Source organism: Urocitellus parryii, chromosome 6 (genome assembly GCF_045843805.1).
Source record: "Urocitellus parryii isolate mUroPar1 chromosome 6, mUroPar1.hap1, whole genome shotgun sequence".
In the NCBI taxonomy this organism is placed as follows: domain Eukaryota; kingdom Metazoa; phylum Chordata; class Mammalia; order Rodentia; family Sciuridae; genus Urocitellus; species Urocitellus parryii.
The window spans coordinates 163,851,142-163,865,451 of NC_135536.1; the positions used below are offsets into that span (position 1 = coordinate 163,851,142).

General features: G+C 39.3%; 1 pseudogene; it reads left to right on the plus strand.

Annotated features, from left to right (window-relative positions):
- The first annotated feature begins 12,626 nt into the window (after positions 1-12,626).
- Positions 12,627-13,916, plus strand: LOC113180682 (splicing factor 3B subunit 4 pseudogene; annotated as a pseudogene).
- Positions 13,917-14,310: the final 394 nt, after the last annotated feature.

The window sequence follows — 14,310 nt, forward strand, 5'->3', positions numbered from 1 at the left end:
AACGAAACTACAATAATAGCAGCACAAAGACATGGGAATTGCCCTTTAGGCCAAACTACCCCACCCACATGCAATGGAAATAATGAGCAGGTGACTTTCTAAGAGGCCTAAAAATGGATCCTTCAGGAAGGCTTGGGAAGAAAAGAACCATAAAACTGTTTATGTACCAAATCTCACGATCAGTTACAGGGACTAATGTCTGGGAGGCCCTTGCTTCAGGTTGTCTGCATCCTCATTTAAACTCAAAACAAATCAGAATTAAACACAGTCCCACCATGCCTAATATTCCCCAGATGACTTCACATGCGACTATTAGCAGAACATGGTGTTTTTCTTTCTTCCCTGCTTTTTTTTTTTTCTTTTATAAGGGCATTCTTTTTCAAACTCATTGTGACATTGGAGTGCCTATTGCCACTATGTAGTATCTCTCCTTCTGTCATTGTGTGTTTGGTCTTCAATTAAAAAAAAAATAATGTGCTTCAACATTAGTATAGACTCACTTAAGCCAGAAGTGTGTCTGTAGCTCAGGTATGTATGAATAATTTCTTAATACATTTCTAATCTAAGAAGCAATGATTTGGCCCATGGAGGGCTGGAGTGTACTCAGGACCTCAGACAACCAGCAATAAATCTATTTTATTGAGATGCTCAAGATCAGCGTGCTATACCTCATGACCCAGCAATTCTTCTCTGAGGAATACACCTAACAGAAATGCAGATATAGATCAACAAAAGACATGTACCAGAATGTTCATAGCAGCATTACTTTGTAGAACCCCAAACTGGAAACTATTCAAATACTCATCAACATTAAGTTGTTCTATACACATACAATGGATTACTGTACAGAGCTAAGAATGAACAATGTCCACTACATATTACCATATGAATGAATTTCAAAACATAATATTGATAGAAAGAAAACAGACACAAGCAGGCACACATTCTAGTCTATAGCATTACAAGTGTGGATAGTGGCTTACCCTTGATGTGATGAGAAATGGTGATTGAAGTAAGTCTGTCTGGGCCATATTCAGAGCATTGTAATATTTTGTTTATTGATTTGAGTTCTGGTTACATGGATGTGTTCACTTTGGGGAAAAAAACAATCATCAAACTGTAGGTAAATAATTTGTGCCCCTCTACATGTTATTCTTAAGAACTAAATAAAAAGAATAACTTACTCACCTGAATGGAATGATCCATTATTTAGGGTCATTTGAATTTAATTTCCTTCCACGAATGTTGATCATTAAATGCCAAGTGGTTAAACTAAACACAGGGTATTAACAGGAAGACTCTTTCAGACTACATTGGAACATGATGGTGAACCAATACAGATTACCTTGATTCATGAAATTCAGGGAGAATACAACAGCACCATTTTTGTATTGATCCCTACCCCACTCTCAGGGAGAATATTAACCTCATTAGTTATTTTAGAATTATAAAGAAATTCTATAGATTATATTTTTAAATCATAAAATTTCAAATTGGAAGTGAACTTGTAGAATAATTTATACAGCCTATGCATTTCACAGATAAGAAAACTGACCTCAAAATTTTAAATAATTGGCCCAAGGTCACAAGTGTGGTTAGTAGCAGCTCTGGGAGGAGGTCCAAGGTCTTGATCCCTTCTTCTCTAGACCACACAGCCTTCTTGTTTTCCAGACCTTCTGAGAAAGTCCATGAATACATTGGTCTGTTAGAGAATTTTTTAAAGATCAACTCATTTACTCCCTGTTGGTCCAACATATAGGATGTGAACTGGCTCAAATCCTCCCACTTCAATCTGTCAACAATCAACAAGTAGATTGCTGGCATTTCTGCTTCAACTTAATGGTTGATTTTTAATTAACTTATTGTTTCTGTGCTCACTAAAATCCTGTAGCTCACACGAACAGACTTAAAAACCAAGAAATATTCTCAGGAACTAAGACAATTGAGGCCCTCAGGGTCACTTTTTCAAAGGCAATAACCTCTTCAGGGAATCAAAGTCCTCTCCTAATTGTCTTGTTTGCTATGGAGATTCCCAGCCCTGACTTCTTTTCAATGCTATTGTGGAGGGTTTTAAGAGAAATGATGTTGTACCTCCACTCCAGACTTCCCAAGTCAGATTCCCTAGGCCTAGATTCTGGGAATCTGGATGCTTTAAAATCTCATGGGTGATTCAGAGATAGACTTGGTTGGGAAAGGCTGGTCCACTGTACCTCTGTGGCATGACTTTCTCCATTCTCTCTGCAATCACTCAGATATATAAATATTTAACAAATAAAACAGTATCTGGAAAATGTTTATCTCTCAAATACTCCAAATCTCAGTGTTTATTCTTCTCCAAAAATTTCATTGATTGCATACGTAGGTTGGTATATTGCCCACTTGAATGTCTACTACATCCAGCTAATAAACAATTACTTTTGTGTTCATGCATGCTTTGTATTTATAAGGCAACCAGGAAACTCGGGGATGCTATGGTTTGCATATGAGGTATCCCCCAATTAGTTATGTGACAGACAATGCAGGAATGTTCAGAGGTGAAATTATTAGATTATGAAAGCAATAACCTAATTAGTGGATTAATCTATTTGATGGATTAATACTCTGAAAGGACTACAGTACTAGGTGGTAACTGTAGTCAGGTAGGGCATGGCTGGAAGAAGTAGATCACTGGTGAGACATGCTTTTGTGGCTTATACTTTGTCCCTGGACTTCTCTGTCTCTCTGTCTCTCTCGCTGTCTCCTCTCTCTGCTTGCTGTTCACCATGAACTGAGCTGCTTTCCTCTGTCACACCCCTCTGCCAGGATGTTCTGCCTCACTACCTCAGACCCAGAGCAATGGAGCCCACGAGCATAAATTGAACTCAAAATAACCTTTTGATCTCAAATAACCTTTTTTTCTCCTCTAAGTTGTTCTTGTCAAATACTTTTGTCACAGCAATGAAAGACTGAATAACAAAGGGGGTAACAGTAGCATTGATGAAGATCATACATACATTAGAAGGAAAGAAAATCCAAACAAGACAGGAGAAGAGTCTTTGGAAACAACGCCAGAGGAGGCTGGAAGGCTCAGGAAAAGTTGTTTAGATGGAATAAGAGTGGATTGTCAAAGAAAAACTCATAGCATTTAAATTTCTTTTAAAAAGTAGAGAAAATTCTGCTGTAAGAGTCTGTCTTATATAACTGAATGAGTGTTACTGACCCACCTTGCTATAGAATAATTTGAACACTGTTAACAAGGAAATATAAAGTATCAACTTTAAAAATCCAGATATATTATATCTAATCGGCTGTAGTTAAACATAGTTGAGATTTACAAAAATGACCCCAACCTAAATAATTTACATCTAATGGGATTGTAGATGAGTAAATATAACTAATATGGTGCTGAGATAAAATTCAAGGACAATGACTGTGGATATCCTGCCTTAGACAGTTCTAATCATATGAAGCAACTCCTGAGGTTAAATCCTAAGGGATAAGCAGGAAAAAGAAAGAGAATTCACTTTATGCATAGACCAAGGTACCAATGCATACAATGAGAAAGGTGCTACTGTGTTTATAGAACTTCACAAGTTCAATATGATATAAACATAGAGCACATGAATGTAGGAAAATCCTGTCTCCTTGGCTCACAAGTTCCTATTTCATTCATCTCTCATCCACCCTGGACGCATATATATATGTGTTATGAGCTCCTATATATTTATACACTCATACAGACAGACAATGGTCCCCAATTTAGGATGTTTTGCTTTATCATCAGCTTTTGTTTGTTTTAACAATACTGGGGACTGAAACTGGAAACACTCTACCAAAGAGCTACATCACTAAGTCTTTTTAAAAAATATTTTGTGTTGAGACAGTCTCACTAAGTTGCCAGGGTGGGCTTCAAACTTGAATCCTCCTGCCTCAGCCTCTTGAGAAGCTGAGATTACAAGCATGTGCCTCCATTTCAGGAAAGATAAATTATAGGTGTGCACACTGCACCCCATGCCCTATGATTATTTTATTTTACTTTACTATGGTGCAAAAGCTATATATAGGCATCCCATACAAACCTGACTTCAGATTTGAATTTTGATTTTTTTCCAGCTCTAGCAATATGCAATGCAATACTGTTACAATACTGGACTGCAACAGCACACTGCAGCTTCCAGTCAGTCACATTATCATGAGAGTAAGCAACTGATACTCCACAGTGCACTATATTGATGAGTTATACATTCAAGAGTGAGCATATTCAATGCATTCAATGCATTTTATATTCTCAGTGTATGATGGGGTTCATCAAGACATAAATCCATTGTGAGTCAAGGAACACTTGTATATCTATCCCATGGTCTAGGGAAGGTTCTCAGATATACATCTGATTAAATAAATTTCTTCTAGTTTTATCATATTAAATTGAGGAACTGAAATCCAGAGAGACAAAATGGAAAATCTAAGATCACATACTATTTAGTGGTGGAATTAGATATTGAAACAAGATTTGGGGAGCTACTGTTTGTCTGCTTTGTCAAGACAGACCACATACAGGGTCCTGAATTGTGGGAATCTTTCCAGCTTCCTTTGAATATATCCAAAGAATGTTGGGAATGGAAAATTGATTTGAATCCTGATTTCCTAAAGTAGGTTGTGGCTGCTGGCATTATGAATTCACCATAGAGAATGACTTTGAACCGATGACTCAGTGATTCAGAGCCATTATAAAAATAACTGAACCAATCTTTAAAAGTTGGACACGTACATTAGTAGGTAAATAAGTGATGCATTAATAAAATTACAACTTTAAATTTTTATGGACATCTTTTTATGCCTGAGTAAATAGGCAATTTACTGAGACTGTAATGGGAAAAAAATGGATCTCGACACACCTTTAGAGTGGTGAATTATTACACATTGGATTCCAAGGACCTACCAAAGACAGAAAAAGAAAAGAATTAGAAATCTTGTGTAAATATCATCATAGAGCTATGAAGACAGAATCAACGATGTCCTATCCACCCTCAAACAGTAACACTCAGACATGAATCGAATATTTCTCTCAGATCCATGGTGTTACAGAAAATACTTTTCAACAAATACTTTCTATAAAAAGAGAAAAACTGCCAATAATTTCAATTGTTGCTTAAAATTTTCAGTGTTGCTGCTCAGTTTCTTTTTCTTTCAATGTTGAATTTAGTATGCACTGCTCTATTATTTACAACAAATTTCCCCCACCCCCAAAATTTCCAAAGTGTTTTTTACTAAAACCATCCATCACACACAGTCATTTGCCGGGCTTCACCATTAGACTAACCACTGAGGCCAAGGCCTGGTTACTAAGAGTCTAAACAATTCATGTGAATCAGCATTTAGTGAGTCCTGGCAAGACTGTGACAGCAAAAGGTAGATTCTCAATGAATTCTTCAGAGTACGAGAATGAGCAAACACCTGTAATTCATGAATGTAAAAGGATAAAAGAAGTAAACAGAAGTACAAACTAGGAGCCCACATGCAGTGGGGTGATTAAGGCTGACAAGAGGAGGAGATTTTTGGAAGGGCAGTGTTCATCCAGTTGTTCCTTGCATATTTGGTATGATTTTTAAGGACCAGGCCTTGAATACTGTGTACAGATGTTTGGAGTTTTTTTCCTTAACACATGGGGAGACATTACTGATAAATTAGCAGGATTATTTCTGGGAACAGCTGAAGCAGTAGGGGCAATTGAGGAAATGAAAATAAGAGGGCAAGAGAAGAGTCGATATGTTCTTTAAGAGATCTGTAGCCTTGCCCAGGCCCGGCAGTACATGCCTGTAATCCCTGCAGCTCAGGAGCCTGCAACAGGAGGATTGCAAGTTCAAAGCCAGCCTCAGCAATGGCAAGGTGTTAAGCAACTCAGTGAGAACCCGCCTCCAAATAAAATTCAAAATAGGCCTGGGGATGTGGCTCATTGGTTGAGTGCCCCTGAGTTCAATTTCTGGTAACCTCCCCCTCCAAAAAAGAGAGCTCTGTAGCCTTGGTATTCACAGCAGCATAGGCATCACCAAGAAGTTTGTTAGAAGCGCAGAATTCATGACCTCTTCCAAACCTGCTAACCTGGAATCTCTTTTTTTTTTCTGAGATCCCCAAAGGATTTGAGTGTGAAAGGCATATTTGAATTGAAAATGTTGAGTATGCTCATCTTGATAAGGTTAGGGACCACAGCTTTGTTGGAGGCTGGATATTGAAGAGCTGGGATTGACCCAAAACATTGAGCAAGGAGCAAAAGAAATATAAAATTCATACTCTAGACAGGGATAAACCCTGGAGAAAGATCCGAAGACCTGAATCCCCAAATGCAAGTGGAAAATAAGAACTTGCTCAGAAATGAAAGGGCCACGGAAGTGTACATACAAGATGAGGTTATGGCTGGTGCTGGGACATCTGCAGATACTCTGAAGGGCAACTGACAGAGAAGAGGAACAGCAGTCAGGGAGGCAGTGAGTGAGGGGTGACTCAATGCAGAGTTACAAAAAAGGGGCTTGAGGGGATTGTTTGCATTGGATGGCAGGAAGTTCCAATTTGGGGGATAGAAAGAAGGCAATTTTAGTGTCACAGAAAAGTGATCTATAACTCTGAGTGACCAGTTTTATGTATAAAGTAGGAAAGAAGATGCTCCAAATGACATTAAAGTGCTCAGCCTGTTAAATTGCAGAAAGGTGATACCAACTGCATATCAAGTTGAAGGTATGGTACCTGGAAAATATTACCTTGCTGAGGAATGAAACTCTAGAATATTCTATTCAGAAAGTGCACACAAGATGTCCTTGGTGGCTTTGGTGTCCCCTGAGTGCCATACATTTAAAAATAAACAAATAAGTGTTTACCAAGCAATTTCTGATTGAAAAAAATTAGGATTTTTATATGCTTAAAATGCCAACTCTGAACGTCACAAACCTAGGGAGTAGGATATTTATTATTATTCCTCTTTTACAGATGAGGAAACTGAGGCATGTAAAGGTTATTTAACCTGCCCAAGGCAAAAATCAGTGTCTAGGTCAAGATTAAACCTGATTGGTGATGTCATAGTCAGTAATCTCAGCACCATGCTGGGTTCCCCTCTCCCACACAAAACTTAGCCCTGCCACAGAATATTACCAAATTCAAATAGATACCTATTTTTAAAAATATTTATTTTTTAGTTGTAGTTGGACACAACACCTCTTGTTTATTTTTGTATGTGGTGCTGAGGATCGAACCCAGGGTCTCGCAAGTGCGAGGCGAGCTGTCTACTGCTGAGCCACAACCCCAGCCCTAGATACCTATTTTTTATATATGAAAAATTTTGGTGTACAAGATAGTTCAGTCACTGCATCTTTAATTTTTTTTTCTGGGGGGGGGGGCGGTACTAGGGACTGAATCTAGAGGATCTTTACCACTAAGCTATATCACCAGCCTTTTTTATGTTTTATTTTGACACATGGTCTCACTAAGTTGCTTAGGGCCTTGCTAAGTCACTTGAACTTGTTTGCAATCCTCCTGCCTCAGCCTCTCGAGCTGCTGGGATTATGGGCATGCACCACTGCACCTCACTCAAACCACAGTTATGAATGAAAAATTATTAAAAGGAAATATTTCTTGGAACTATTAAGATGGCTGCATATACTGGGATGGAATCAATATTGATTCCGTCAATATTGGTGCTCATTGGTGGTAGTGTTAGCAGAGACAATTCACATCCTCTAATATCTCACAAACTACTCTGAAGAGCCATGTCAGTGAGAAATCTTCTAACCTAAATCCCAGGTATTTTTAAAGGATAGTCTGTATCAGAAAGGAAAAAAAGTGAAGAATATAATGAAAGAAAGGCGAAGATAATCATAATGCTTGATGATGAATAGACATTGGATCCAGCCTTTTCACATTCAGATCGACCTTCTTTCTCCCTACTTTCCAGGTCTGAATCCTTGGCAAATCACTCAATCTTCTATGTCATTTTCCCCATGCAAATTGGGGTCAGCTGTAGTATTTGCTTGTAAGTCATGCTGGAGGAAGCAGAATGACATAATTCATGAAGAGCTAGGAGTAAACACCAAAGGACATGACAATAATCCAATCAGTAATCATGACCAACCCATAAAAACTAAATTGAAAATGGCAACTCCTCTTCTGCAAATTGTCTACCAGACTGCTGCATATCTGTCTCTGTCTCCATCTCCCTCAATTGTGGGTTGAAAGATGAAGCCCAGGTTGGCAGGAAAAAGTCTCCTTCCAGTTTTCTTTAAATGAGCTCCAGAGGGCTTTTTTTCCTTTGCCACTACTATTTACTCTGGCACTCAAACTTAGCAGCAAGAACTATTAGCAAATACCCCCAAATCACATGGATATCAATAGAATAAAAACCCTCCAAGATTCCATATCCTGCTTATGCCTCCAATCCAGAAACATCCACTGACCTCCTTTTAGCACCGGCTGATGACAATGCAGATATTTCAGGCTGCAGTTCCCAGCTCACTGCAGCCCGTCTGAGTTTGTTTTGCCCCTGGACTATTTTTGCTCACATGGTTGTTCTCAGCCGCAGACATTCAGATGGAAACCAGAGAGATCCAAATACTTGGGAGGAACCTAGAAACAAATGTAGGAAGAAGCATCCAGTCTGACCATGGCGCCCACAAAAGACTCTGTAGACAGAATATGAGGGGCTGTGAATCCATTCCCTGCTACTTGAGAATGTGCCTAAATCTTTCTTAGATATTTCGCTATATCCTACTGGGATGGAAGGGTGAATACTGAAAGCAGTAGATTGGAAAGAGCTTATTAATTTTGTTGTGTGAATGTGTTCTCACGTGTGCGTGCATGTATGAGTGTGTAACCAAAGATTTTTCTTGGGGGAGGGGGGCAATAAACACTATGTGCCTGCTATTTTGTGCTTAGAGATAAAATACAAATTTGGCCTTATTTACTTTTTTTAATTAGAAGTCAGGCAAAAACAAACAAAAAACCTACAAATATCCTTGTGTTTAGAAATTTATAGATAAGCCAGGCATGCTGGCACATGCCTGTAATACCAGTGACTTGGGAGTCTGAGGAGGAAGAATCACAAATTCAAGGCCAGCTTCAGCAATTTAGTGAGGTCCTAAGCAATTAATCAAGGTTTTGTCTCAAAAATAAAAAATAAAAAGGGCTGGGGATGTGGCTCAGAGGTGAAGCATCCCTGGATTAAATCCCTTGTGTGTGCGTATATGTGTGTGTGTTTGTGTGTGTGTGTGTGTGTGTGTGTGTGTGTGCATATGTGTGTGTGTATAAATATATATAAAATTATATATAATATATACTACATGATATATATTATATATCATATATATCAGCATAAGTTAAGGTGTCTTTCAATTCAGGAGAAAGAATTCTTTTTAAAAAAGACTCTAAGCACTATATGAATAGTATCTATTAAGGGGATTAATAAGTACTCCTAACCCCAGTTTGCAAATATCCAAACACCCTGAATGGAAGCAGAACTCTATACTTCTGTAGATCTCAAAAATGTGGGAAGTACATGGTACAGGAGCATCCAAACTTCTATTCTTTATCCAGAGCACTGGGTTCTTTCTTTTCTCCTTCCCACCCATCCCCCTTTGGACCAAAGTCAGCCAGAATTTGGGGATTCATAGTAAGGGAAGGAAGCATGACAGCATGAGGCCACTCTGCAAAGGTTCTCTAATTTGAGCATGAATCAAACTTACCAGCAAGCTTTATTCATCACAGTCCTGGATCATATTAACTCATTAGCTTATTGTCACCTTTGAAGGATTTCCAGCCAGAATCCCTCCAACTCTTGCATCCTAGAGAGAAACAGAGTACACATTGTTACCTGGGTCCCTTTTGTCCTTACTTAATAAGAAAGTTGAGCCACTAGATCTAAGCAAATAGAAATAAAAACACATATATCCCAGATGAAACCAATGAGAAAACTATAAGGAATACCTACTTTCACAAATGTCCAAATCTTTAAACATGTGTCTATTAAATGTATCTTTTAAAACTACCTAGAAAAATGTCGTGCAGCCTGCCAAAATAAAATCAGGTTATAGAACATTTTCACCTTTTCGCCTTCCAACAAATCGCTTGTTTTCCCATCTGAACAATAACCTTATTGTTTGCACGAAAGTACAGTACATGACTAGCCATGTTAGGAAGTGAATGAATTGTTGTGCTGTCAACATGATTTTTTTTCCCACATACCTATTATATCTAGGAATTCCTTCCAAAGTTAGAAACTTTGAAGAAAATGCATGCTGAGTTTATCGGTTTTCATTATCCAGAGTTCTAGGGACATTTCCAGGAGGGTTGCTCAGCAGTGTAAAATTATCATCTTCATTTCTACTTGCATAAGTTTCTGCATATATATTGTTGAACCCTTGTCCAAGTCTGGGGAGAATTTTGATCCATCATATTTTGCATGTTGTATGTAAGCTCAGGTCGTAGCCCTCTGTAAGGGTTCATTTTACTTCTTATACAGAATTATATGAAGACATCATAAAGGTTTAGGCATGAAATAAGACACCCTTAATCTTTCACTTCCCTTCTCCATCTTAGCACTTCAGAACTCAGGAGTCTACTGGCAAATAAAAGGAGTTATCAGACCTCCAGCTATGTCTGATCTGGATGGTCCTCATTTTTTTTTTTCTTAACTTGGCAAAAACAAAAATAAATCAGGTACTTCAACTATAAATCAGAGGAAAAAAATGTCTTGTGGATAACACATGGGCTGAGATGATGACTCCACATTCAGCCAAGCATAACACAAACAACAAGGCACTTAGAGCTTCCTATTCTGTTCCTCAGCGGCCACAAAGAGCAAATCAGGCCGAGAAACTTGTAGTTGGGTGAAGTCAGTTCCACGCAGCATCTGTATTAGTCAGGTTTTCAACTCTGTGACCAAAATACCCAACAAGACCTACGCAGAGGAGGCAAAGCTTATTTTGGCTCACATGTTCAGAGGTTTAGTCTATGGTTGGCCAGTTCCATCACTCTGGGCTGGAGATGAGGCCAAAGGGACATGTGGCTGGGAAGCAAAAAGAAAAAGGAAGGGGCTACAGAGAATATAAATCCTTCCAGGGAATGCCCCCAGTGACACCTCGTCCAGCAACACCCTACCTGTGTAGGGTTACCACCCAGTCAGTCCACTCAAACTAGGATGGAGTGATTAGGTTAGAACTCTCATAATCTAATCATCACACCTCTGAATATTCCTGCATTGACAGCTTATCCAAACCATAACAGCCTCATTGCCGGCCTCAGTCAAGGCCATGACTGCATTAATGAACACCAGCACTCACATTCAAATTAATTTGCTCACAACCCTCTTATCATACAGACCAACCAGTCTTCAGTTCATATCCCTCATATTTATCTGCTCTTTATTCTACATTCTTACTTGTCTTTATTTTCTTTAAATTTCAAATGGATGATTCAGCATAAAAATTAAAATAAAATGTACCCTTAGGTCCTTGGTATGCTCTCAATTCTAGGGCCAGATCAGATTTGTGTTAAGACCGCCACATATGTGCATAAATATGCTGTCTTGGATTCTTGCCGATATCGATACATAAAAAAAAAATGAGTAATCATTCTTCAATCTGATTATTTTTTTTTCTCTTGGGTGAGAGATGGGAATACACAGAGGCTAATGCGCTTCTCCACCTCACTCTCTCGTCCCTCCAAGAGGCTAGCCCAAGCATGCTCTCATAGCAGAGGCAGAGGTGTGCCATTGGAAGTGGAAACATGCAAGTGAAGTGGGACTTCAAGCCTCTACATGTGTTTCATCTGCTCACAACTTATTGGCTAATACTAGACTCCTTGGTGCAGTCAGTCAAGGGGCAGGGAAGTAGACTACACTACCTCGCGTGTCGAAAGGTTGTTTGGTCATAGGAAGGAGGAAAAGGTGGGGTTAGTGCAATGAATCTGCAACAATTATAGGAATTGTCACAGTTAGGTGATAAGAAAGAGAACCAGAGATAGTTTGTGTCCTAAAGGAAACCAGAACTCAGAGCTCTAACCTTAGGGTTTGTACAATTTATTGATGACACCCACTGCCTCTATTTGACTGAAGAGTAAAGAAATGATTGGCAAAGTATTTCATGTATTTCTGCATTTTCAAATATAATCATATCATCTAAAATAGCGTCTAAGGATCCTATATGTATAAAATATGTTTGAACAACTTTCAAATAAACATGAAAAACTGTATTACCTATCTGATGTTTTAGGAGTTAAGATTTTATGCTATTAGAAAGCATAATGCAGGCCAGGCAAGCAGGGGTGGGGGGATACAGACACACAAACAATGATAGCTGGAGAAGTTTAAAATCTACTTAAAGTGACCATATTTGGCAAATAAAAACATATGATACACAGTTAAATCTGAATTTCATAAACAAAAACATTTTTTAGTGTAAGTAAACCCTTTGTCTTTTGGTGATACATATATATATATATATATATATATATATATATATATATATATTAATTTGTTTTTTGTCTGAATTCAAATTTAACTGGGTATCCTCTATTTTGTCTGGCAATCCTAGCCTACCAAGAGATTTAAGATACATACAAATTTTGGCTAACAAAGAATAATATGGAGAGACGGTGGGAGCTCTTTTGCCATGACTGCTGGGCCGATATCCGAATGGAACTAGGATGCCACTGTGTACGTGGGGTTAGTGATGAGGTTAGTGAACCACTGTTCTGAGAACTCTTTCTCCAGGCAGGGCCCATGGTCAACACCCACATGCCAAAGGATAGAGTCACTGGCCAGCACCAAGGTTATGGCTTTTTATGAATTCCTGTGTGAGGAAGATGCTGACTATGCCATTAAGATTATGAACATGATCAAACTCTATGGACAGCCAATATGTATAAACAAGGCATCTGCACACAGCAAAAACCTGGATGTAGAGGCCAACATTTTCACTGGGAACCTGGACTCAGAAATTGATGAGAAGCTGCTTGATGATACTTTTAGCGTCTTTGGAGTCATCTTACAAACACCTAAAATTACACGGGACCCTGATACAAGCAACTCCAAAGGTAATGCCTTTATTAATTTTGCTTCATTGGATGCTTCATATGCAGCAATTGAGGCCATGAATGGGCTGTACCTCTGTAGCCGCCCTATCACTGTATCTTATGCGTTCAAGAAGGACTCTAAGGGCCAGCGTCATGGCTCAGCAGCTGAACAACTTCTGGCAGCCAAGAACCCACTCTCCCAGGCTGACTGTCCTCATCAGCTGTTTGCAGATGCACCCTCTCCACCTTCTGCCCCCAATCCTGTGGTGTCATCATTGGGATCTGGGCTTCCTCCACCAGGCAAGCCTCCTCCTGGCTCCTTCCAACTCTAGTACTGCCTCCTGTAGCCCTCCCATTTGGGATACCTTCAGCCATGTCCCCACCACCTATGCTGCCTGGGGCTGGAGGACATGGCCCTCCATCAGCAGGAACTCCAGAGGTTGGACATCCTGGTCATGGGCATTCTAATCCTCACCCGTTCCCACAAGGTGGGATGCCCCATCCAGGAATGTCTCAGATGCAGCTGGCCCACCATGGCCCTCATGGCTTAGGACACCCACATGCTGTGGACCTCCAGGCTCAGGGGGGCAACCACCACCCTGACCACCACCTGGAATACCTCATCCTGGACCTCCTCCACTGGGCATGCCCCCTGAGGACCTTTGTTTGGATCTCCAATGGGTCACCCAGGTCCTATGCCTCCACATGGTATGTGTGGGCCTCCTCCACTGATGCCACCTCATGGATACACTGGTCCTCCACGACCCCCTCCCTGCACCAGACCCATGCCCCAGCCTCCAGTTTCCCCTCGTGGCCCACTTCGGGCCCTCTCGCTCAGTAAATTCCCATTCTTCTTCCTCCTGTTCTATCTTTCCAATATCTTTTAGATTCCTTGGACTAATCAGAGTTACTGTAGCCAATGCAATTTTTTTTTTTAAAGGAGCTTTTTCTTTTCTTCTTTTTTACATTGGTCCTAAGTGTTTTGCAGATGCCCAGAGAAAATAAAACTTTGATCCTTGAAAAAAAAATAATATATACAAACACGTATAAATTAAAAATCTAGTAAAAATATCAGTGTTGTTCATTCCTAAAGATTTTTTTTCCAGAGATTGCTGTAAGTATTCAGAATAAAAGTATAATTTTATAATGAAGAATAAAGTGAATTTTATATATCAGTTAACATCTCCCTCCCTAAAAAGAAAAAACTTCTTACCAAAATTGTATCAAAAAGAAAGTATAACAAGATATTTGTTTCACATGTGTATAGGGCAATTAATTCCA